Below are 8,668 nucleotides of genomic sequence, written 5' to 3'. Positions count from 1 at the left end.
CTACTAATTCTACTACTTTTCTATTAAGTTTACTAATCAATAAGGTTTGCTTTAACTATATTTTCCAGATTTCTTCTCAGTTACTTTAATTTTCTATAAAAAAACAAATTACTTAAATGAATGTTCATTTTACCTACTTTCATGCTTTTCTGATTAACCATAAAGGCATTTAAGGTTGTGAATTTGCCTATGAATCAGCTTTGCCTCATCCCATAAGATTTTCTATGTGATTTTCTCTTTCTTTTTGTTTTTAAATAGTCTGTTTGCAGTTTTGATTTTTCCTCTTTAACTCACATGTTATTCAGGAAAGCACTTAAAAATATCAAGTGATTGGGTTTTTTGGTTTGTGTGCTAGGGAAGAAATATTTGTTATTTTGAATTCCTCACTGCCTTCTAGGGAGGAGGATGGTTTGGGTTTTTTGGTTTGTGTGCTAGGGAAGAAGTATTTATTATTTTGAATTCTTCACTGCCTTCTAGGGAGGAGGATGGTTCCTGTCTCTTCAGGGTTCTTTGCCTGATATAAAGATAAGAAAGATGAAAGATCTTATCAAAAGATAAGAAAATTAGAGAAACAGACTAAGAGAGCCAACAGCCAAATAATAGGAGTTCAAGAATGAGAAAATAAAGAAAATGAAAGGGAAGGCATCATAAAAGAAATAATTCAAGAAAAATTGCTAGAATTGAAGAATGTGGAATTGTGGATTGATAGGATCCCTCAAATGCTCAGTAAAATAGACCTACACCTTTGAAAAGATAACTTTTTTTAAGGATGGTGCAGCTGAAGTTTCTGGTTGATGTAGAAGATAATTGATTTCATGTCAATGGTTTCAGGTTGAGAAATAGATATTATGAAAGAATTTTGTTGACAAGAATGAGGCTCAGAGAAGTTAAATGAACTGTCCAAGTTCATAGAGTTTGCAGGGAGCAGAGCTGGGATTTATATAGAGGTTTCTGATTCTCTTGGCCTGTCCCTTGCAGTCACCTGAAGGTCACAAGACTGCTGTAGATGGGGAAAGCATAAAAAAACAAAGGACCTGTGCTAGCTGAGTCTGCCCTGCCTTTAGTGACATTTCACTGAAGTCCAATCAGCAATTTCTTCTTACATATTGTTTGCTATATGATGCTATGTGGCCATCCTTCTTGACAAAGGAAACTAGGAAAGGTAACATTTTAATTTGGTACATTGCTCCTCTAAATGAAACCAAAGTTCTGGTAGGAAGAGAGAAGAAAATTTGAGTAGGCAACCAGGAGTCCCTGGAAGCCAGGAGCAAAAGCAGCCATGTGTCCTTTCCTTTAGGTACCTAAAAGTTCTTTACATGGATGAATGAGGTTTTTTTTCTTCTTGGCTTTGGATGATGTGAAGTATTTTCATGGATTGAAATCAAATTTTCGATATAGTTCATATATTGAATATTTAAATACCACAGGTTGGCTGGTTCTTCTGTCCGCATGACAAGATTATTACGATGGTCCCAAATCCTGTGAAGATTTAATCTGTTGTTCTGCTAATAAAAACAAAGTGATAGCATTTAGTGTTTTAAATACCCTGAAAGTGGTTATTCGTAGTTTTCTAGCTTTTCTTTCTGTGCTGTCTTCCCCAGGACTATTTCCTTTCTCCCCTTTCCCCTCTTCCCATTCTCCTCCTCCACCAATTCAACTGCTATCATCTCTTCCTGAAACTTCAGTTCATTGAATGCCAGAGAGAACCTCAGCTTCAACCAACTCATGTTGTAGATGGGGAAAATGAGGCCCAGGGAGTCAGGGAGACCTCTGACAAGGACTAAGGTCCCCTGGCTCTGCCCAACCAACCTTCTTAAAGGAAGATCAGTAATCCTTATTCAGGAGGCAATACAGAGTGAAGACTCTGAGGTGGGAAAGAGATAGGGACATTTGAGAAACCGCAAAGGAGGTTGGTGTGGCTTAAAGCACAGGGAGTGAGAAGGCAAGTGGCTAGAAAGGTCGGCAAGGACCATGGGAAGCCAAGCTATGTAGGGCATAGTAAGGATATGGGGTTTATAAGCTAGTTGAAACCCTATCAGCAGGGGATTTAGCTTAACATCTCAAAGGATCTTTTTGACCGCTTTGTGGAGACAGGTTGGAGAGAACAAGGAACTCAAAAGAGCAGAACAGTGAGGACCTACTACAGTTGTCCAGATGAGAGATGATGGAGAAGTTGGGTTGGAGGTAGAGGTTGTTGGTTTGGAGAGAGAAGCAGCTGGATATAGAAGATACTATCATCAGGGTTTGGTGACAGATTTATCTATCGGAATAGAAAGAGGGAGGAGGCAAAGATGAACCCTGTGGTTCTGCCTTGTGCAAATAGGTAAATGGAAGAGCCCCCACTGAGCTTCGGAGCACTGGAGAAGGAGCAGATTTTAGTGGAAGATCCCAAAATCACTTTTGTACTGAGGTTTCCATGATATATTCTTATGGAGATGTCAGCAGGGTAGCTGGATATATATCATGACCATGTTTTTCTATTATTTGTCTCTAATTGGCTATTCTTAGTATATAGAAAAACTAATGTTTCATACAAATATGTTTTGCATTAGACCATTTTACTGACATTTTTTATTAGTTTGACCTCTTAGTTTACTGACCTCCCATTAGTTTGAATAGCTTTTCTGCTTTCTGATATATAATTATATTGTCTGAAAATAATGATAAATTGACTTCTTCCTGCCAACAGTCTTGCCTCTTTTTTTTCTTGTCCTATCACAGTGGCTATAGCAGAGATTCTTTTATAGTTACTTTTAATTGTCAGAATGATACTGATATTTGAGCAGCCAAGAGGAAGATGATTTTGAGACAAAGGAAGCTAGAGACAGAGTAGACAGCTAGTAGACAGCTATGGCAGTAGTTTAGATGTAAAGTGATAATGTCTTTGAATAGAGTGATACTTGAAGACATAGAAAGGGAATACCTAACCCTCTTTCCCCCTCACTCACAGACAAAGAATTGTCTGGCCATAAAAAAATGACCACAAAGCTTCAAATCTAAAGCATGGTTGTTGCAGTGACAGGAAACTAAGAATATCTAAACAGTAAATGTTAAAGTTGGGTACAGTATGTTCATCTGAAAAAAAAGGACAACTATCAAAATTCTCCATTTATAAACAGTTCTGAAACAGTTGGAGCAAAAGAAGTGAAAGATACATATTTTTCTGATCTATCTCCATGGTTGAAGCTCAATCCATCTTCTTCCAAAATATCTTATAACAACTACAATTTATGTAATGCAGGCATGCATGTAACGTATCATTTGGTTCCCCCAATACCTTTGTGATATGGGGAGTAATTCACATTTGTCCAGGACCTGACATTTTCTAACATGCTTAGATCATCTCATTCGATGCTTATATTCTTGGGGCTCGCTCCCTTGCAATTCAAACTCCAATAAAAATCAAGCTACTTTCAGTTCTTTGAACACAATGTCCTGTGTTCCCTCTACTAAGCCTTGTGGTTCACCTTGTGCCTGCCTGTTTCTCCTTCAAAACCCAGTTCAGACCCAAGGAGAGGCCTTGGTTCCACTGTAGGAAGGAAGAGGTGAGTGTAGACACCAAGGTCCCTGAAAGGATCCCAGCCAAAGGACATAGCACAAGCTCAGATATGTCACAGACACAGTATTACCTGCTGGCCTGGGCTTCACTGAGCTCCCTTTCTTCAGGGAAGAAAGAGAAAGTCCTCCTTTAGCCAAATGCATTTCCTTTTCGTGCATTTTCAGGGCATACATGGGGGAGCATACCCATTAAATTGCTCATTGGCCTATCTTTACCAGCCACTCCTCCATTTGGGGCAGATGTCAAATCATTTATCTTGTGGTGCAAGAGACTCATGGGGGTGATGATGGTGGCTGGGTGCTGTCCCAATGGGGAATGCCCCAGAGATCCAGAGTCTGGACAGTCTGAGGTTCTCTTGCTGGACTAGGGTTTTGGGAAAGATGGAATGTGCTTGGCTGGATCTGAAACCTTCTGCAATTAAGTGTGGTTGAATGGGAGGGGACCTTGGGTGGCCTTCAAGCTTTGGAGACCCTAAACCCAAGATATATTAATAGGACTGGTTCCTGGCACCTCTTCTACACGTGCCCTGAGTTGTCCCCTCTGTCAGGCCAGGAGATTGTTGGCATATGGACCAAGTGTACTCCCTCTTTCTCACCCATAGGGCTTAGTCTGGTACCTGGAACACAGGGGGTCATAGCAGATGTTGGTGGAATGGAAACCACAGTCAGGCCCCCCTCTCTCTTCATTGCCTCCTGCCCCAGCTTCCAAGCCATTGCTCCATAGCCTGTCATGTGACCGCCGACAAAAGCAGATAAAGAATCCCAGGTGACTTTGTGGGTTGAAGAGGTTTCAAAGCTCTTGCTTTAGAAGCTCAAGCAAAACTTTTACCCTGTGTTGACGGGATAAAGCATTCAGTCAGCAAGCCTGGGCTTGCTTAGGACTGGGGGCAGGGGAGAAGGCAGGGCAATGTTGTCACTTTAATTGCATTGACATAAATATTTGATATTCAATAAATTAGATCTGGAGCAAGGAAAACATTCTTGCAAATGGATTTTTTACCTGGGGCCCAGCGCTATTAGCCGAGGAGTGGAGGACAGCCTGCCCGAGGGCCTGTAATTAACTCAAGCGGAGCAGAACTAAGCATTTTTGACAGGCTTCCCGGTCTGGAATTAACTGTCATCTCAGAGGGAGAAAGAAACTGCACTGTCACATTATAGTTTACAAGAGGCTTCCAGTGCTGCCAGCCAACTGTTTGGTTATGTCTCTCCCTCATGCCCTGAAACGCTTTTTCATCATTAAAGACAAGCTTAAAAGCAACTAATGATGTATCTTATATCCATGTACCTGAATCACAGATTTCACCCAAAAAGAAAACATTAGTATGGTAATTCAATTTTTTTTTTCCTTTTGGCAGTTGTAATGAAACAAGATACAGTAGATGCTGTTCTATGTCAACACTGTGATATTTGAAGATAGTACAAACTGGGTTTTTTTCCTCCTCTCCCTATCAGGACTTGCCTATAACGAGCAATAGCTAAGCCACTGTCTCTCTGCGCTTTCTCCCCTGGCCCCCACCCAGTGTTGATGAAAATAGCAATTGCTTCTCAGAAAAGGCAAAATCGTTGGAGCCTGAAGCTCCTTCTAGAAGGCACTGCTTGTCTTCTTGGAAACTTCTGTGGAAACTGATACAGTGGAAATTGGCGTGCCGGGCCTCACCTTGCCAGTATCGTGTTCAAGCACTTTTTTATAAGGTTGGGGAATCTCTTAGCCAGACTTAGTGTGTGTGTGTGTGTTCGCAGTGCACTATGATGGGCAGCTGGCTTCAGAGAGGAGAGGCTGAGAGAGTGCGTATGTGTGTGTGTGTGTGTGTGTGTGTGTACATTTGTGTATGTTGGAAGGAGTGAGTTGTGTGGCGAGTATGCACAGTATACGAGTATGCACAGTTATTTATGCTGTAACCACAAGTCACATTCCTCATCACTGAACCCCAACACTGTTTCCCTCCTGTCCTGCATTCAATGGGAGCCTGGATCTCTTGATTTGCCCCCTTTCTACCATCCCATTCACTCCTTGCTTCCATCTGGCCTCATTCCCTGCATAGAGTCAGATTTGAAGATGGGATCATGGGGACTTCCCTGGTGGTCCAGTGGTTGAGAATCCACCTTCCAATGCAGTGGACGCGGGTTGGATCCCTGGTCGGGGAACTAAGATCCCACATGCCACGGGGCAACTAAGCCTGCGCTCTAGTGCCTGCATGCCTAAACTAGTCAGCCCAAGCGCTCTGGAGCCTGCACACCACAACTAGAGAGAAGCCCGTGCGCCACAACGAAGAGCCCTTGAGTGCCACAGCAAAAGATCCCGCATGCTGCACTGAAGATTCCGTGTGCCACAACTAAGACCCGATGCAGCCAAATAAATAAATAAATAAATAGTAAAAAAACAAAAGAAGATGGGATCATGTCCCTCCCCTGCTTGAAAATCTTTCTGACTTTCTTCTCGATGCCCCAGCCCAGGTCCTTAACCTTGGCTTCTCATTAGAAGCTGAGGGACCCAGACCGGTTGGACCAGAGTCCACAAAGTTGGAGCCCAGGCAATTTGGATGCTCTGTTGGGTTGGCAGTCCCTGGCTTACAGGATCAAGCTCTACAATCTTAACCTAATATCTTAGCCTTGTTTATTAGTTTCTAACAGGTTTTTTGGTTGTTGTGTCTTTAGCATGTTCTACATATATGATTATGCCATCGGCAAACAGATTCAATTTTACTTCTTCCTTTCCAATTGAGATACCTTTTATTTATTTATTTTTCTTGCCTAATTGCTCTGGCTAGGACTTCCAGTACAAGCATAACTCAGAGATATTTCAGGTTCGGTTCCAGACCACCACAATAAAGTGAATATTGCAATAAAAGTCACACAAAATTTTTGGTTCCCAGTGCATATAAAAGTTATATTTATGCTATACTGTAATCTGTTAAGTGTGCATTATGTTTAAAAAGACAATGTACATTCCTTAGTTAAAAAATACTTTATTGCTAAAAAATGCTACCCATCATCCAAGTCTTCAGCAAGTTGTAATCTTTTTGCAATAGTAACAACAAAGATCACTGATCACAGATCACCATAACAAATATAATAATAGTGAAAAAGTTTAAAATATTGCGAGAATTGCCAAAATGTGACACAGAGACATGAAGTGAGCAAATGCTATTGGAAAAATGGTGCTGATAAACTTGCTTGATGCAGAGTTACCACAAAGCTTCAATTTGTAAAATATGCGATATATGCAAAGCACAATAAAGTGAAGCACAAAAAAACAAGTTATGCTTGTATTATGTTAAATAGAAGTGGTGACAGTGGGCATCCTTTTCTTTTTCCTGATCTTAAGAGGAAAAGCTTTCAGCTTTTCATCACTGACTGATTTTAGCTGTGGGCTTGTCATATATGGCCTTTATTATGTTAAGGTACATTTTTTCTATACCTAATTTGTTTAGAGCTTTTATCATGAAAGGATGTTGAATTTTGTGAGATGGTTTTTCCTGCATCTATTGGGATGGTCATAAGATTTTTATCCTACATTCTGCTGATGTGGTGAATCACATTGATTGATTCATATATATTAAACTATCCTTGCATCCCATTGATAAATCCCACTTGAACATGGTGTATGATCTTTTATTTATTTATTTTTAATAAATATCTTTATTTCTTTCTTTATTTTTGGCTGCATTGGGTCTTCGTTGATGTGCACGGGATTTCTTTTAGTTGCGGCGAGTGGGGCTACTCTTCATTGCGGTGCGCGGGCTTCTTATTGTGGTGGCTTCTCTTGTTGCGGAACACGGGCTCTAGGCACACGGGCTTCAGTAGTTGTGGTGCATGGACTCAGTAGTTGTGGGTCACGGGCTCTAGAACACAGGCTCAGTAGTTGTGGTGCACGGGCTTAGTTACTCCGCGACATGTGGAATCTTCCTGGACCAGGGCTCGAACCCATGTCCCTTGCATTGGCAGGCGGATTCTTAACCACTGTGCCACCAGGGAAGCCCCTGACCTTTTAAATAATCTGTTGAATTCAATTTGTTAGTACTTTTTTGAGAACTTTTGCATTTATGTTCATCAGGAATATGACAGTGTATTTTAAGCTGATACAAACTTAATTTTGATCATATACAAAAATTTTACACCTTTACTCTCCCCCCATTTTATGTTACTGATGTCATTATTTACATCTTTTTATAATATGTACTCATTAACAAATTATTGTAGCTATGGTTATTCAAATACTTTAGTCTTTTAACTTTTATGCTAGCATTAAAAATGATTTATGCACCACCATTACAGCATTAGAGTATTCTGAATTTTACTATATACTTACCTTTACCAGTAAGTTTTATGCTTTCCTATGTTTTCATGTTGCTACTTAGCATCCTTCATTTCAACTTGGAGAATTCCCTTTAGCATTTCTTGTAAGGCAGATCTAGTTGTGATGAACTCCTTCAGCTTTTATTTGTTTAGGAAAGTCTTTTTCTCTCATTCACTTCTGAAGGACAACTTTGTTGGGTAGAGTATTCTTTGTTGACAGGTTTTTTTTTTCCTTTCAGCACTTTGGATATATCATCCCACTATCTTTTGGCCTTCATGGTTTTGTTAAGAAATCCTCTTGGTCTACGGCCATACCACCCTGAATGTGCCCGATCTCATCTGATCTCGGAAGCTAAGCAGGGTCGGGCCTGGTTAGTACTTGGATGGGAGACCGCCTGGGAATACCGGGTGCTGTAGTCTTAAAAAAAAAAAAAAATCCTCTTATAATCTTATGGGGGTTCCACTGTATGTGATGAGTGGCTTTTCTCTTGCTGCTTTAAAAAATTCCCTCTATCTTTGACTTCGGACAATTTGATTATAATCTGTCACATTGAAGATCTCTTCATATTCAGCCTATTTTGGATTCTTTGGGTATTATGGATATGGATGTTCATTTGCCTCCAAAGATTTGGGAAGTTTTCTGTCATTATTTCTTCAAATAATCTTTCTGCCCCTTTCTCTTTCTCTGCACCTTCTGGGATTCACATAATGCACTTTTTTTTTTTTTCTTGTTGCTGTCTTATAGTTCACGCAGGTGTTCTTCACTCTTTCGCATTCTTTTTTCCTTTTGTTTCACTGATTGGCTAGTTTCAAA

The 8,668-nt window shown here is 40.4% G+C and overlaps 1 non-coding gene across 1 annotated transcript; it reads left to right on the top strand.

The window, feature by feature from the left end:
• Positions 1-8,155: 8,155 nt before the first annotated feature.
• LOC133104543 (5S ribosomal RNA) lies at positions 8,156-8,274 on the top strand. Its single transcript, XR_009703606.1, has one exon. It is a non-coding gene; the product is annotated as a 5S ribosomal RNA (ribosomal RNA).
• Positions 8,275-8,668: the final 394 nt, after the last annotated feature.

The sequence above is a fragment of the Eubalaena glacialis genome, chromosome 13, assembly GCF_028564815.1.
Source record: "Eubalaena glacialis isolate mEubGla1 chromosome 13, mEubGla1.1.hap2.+ XY, whole genome shotgun sequence".
Taxonomy (NCBI): domain Eukaryota; kingdom Metazoa; phylum Chordata; class Mammalia; order Artiodactyla; family Balaenidae; genus Eubalaena; species Eubalaena glacialis.
Note: the sequence above shows the minus strand (reverse complement) of the source record. Positions and strands in the feature narration are given on the sequence as shown.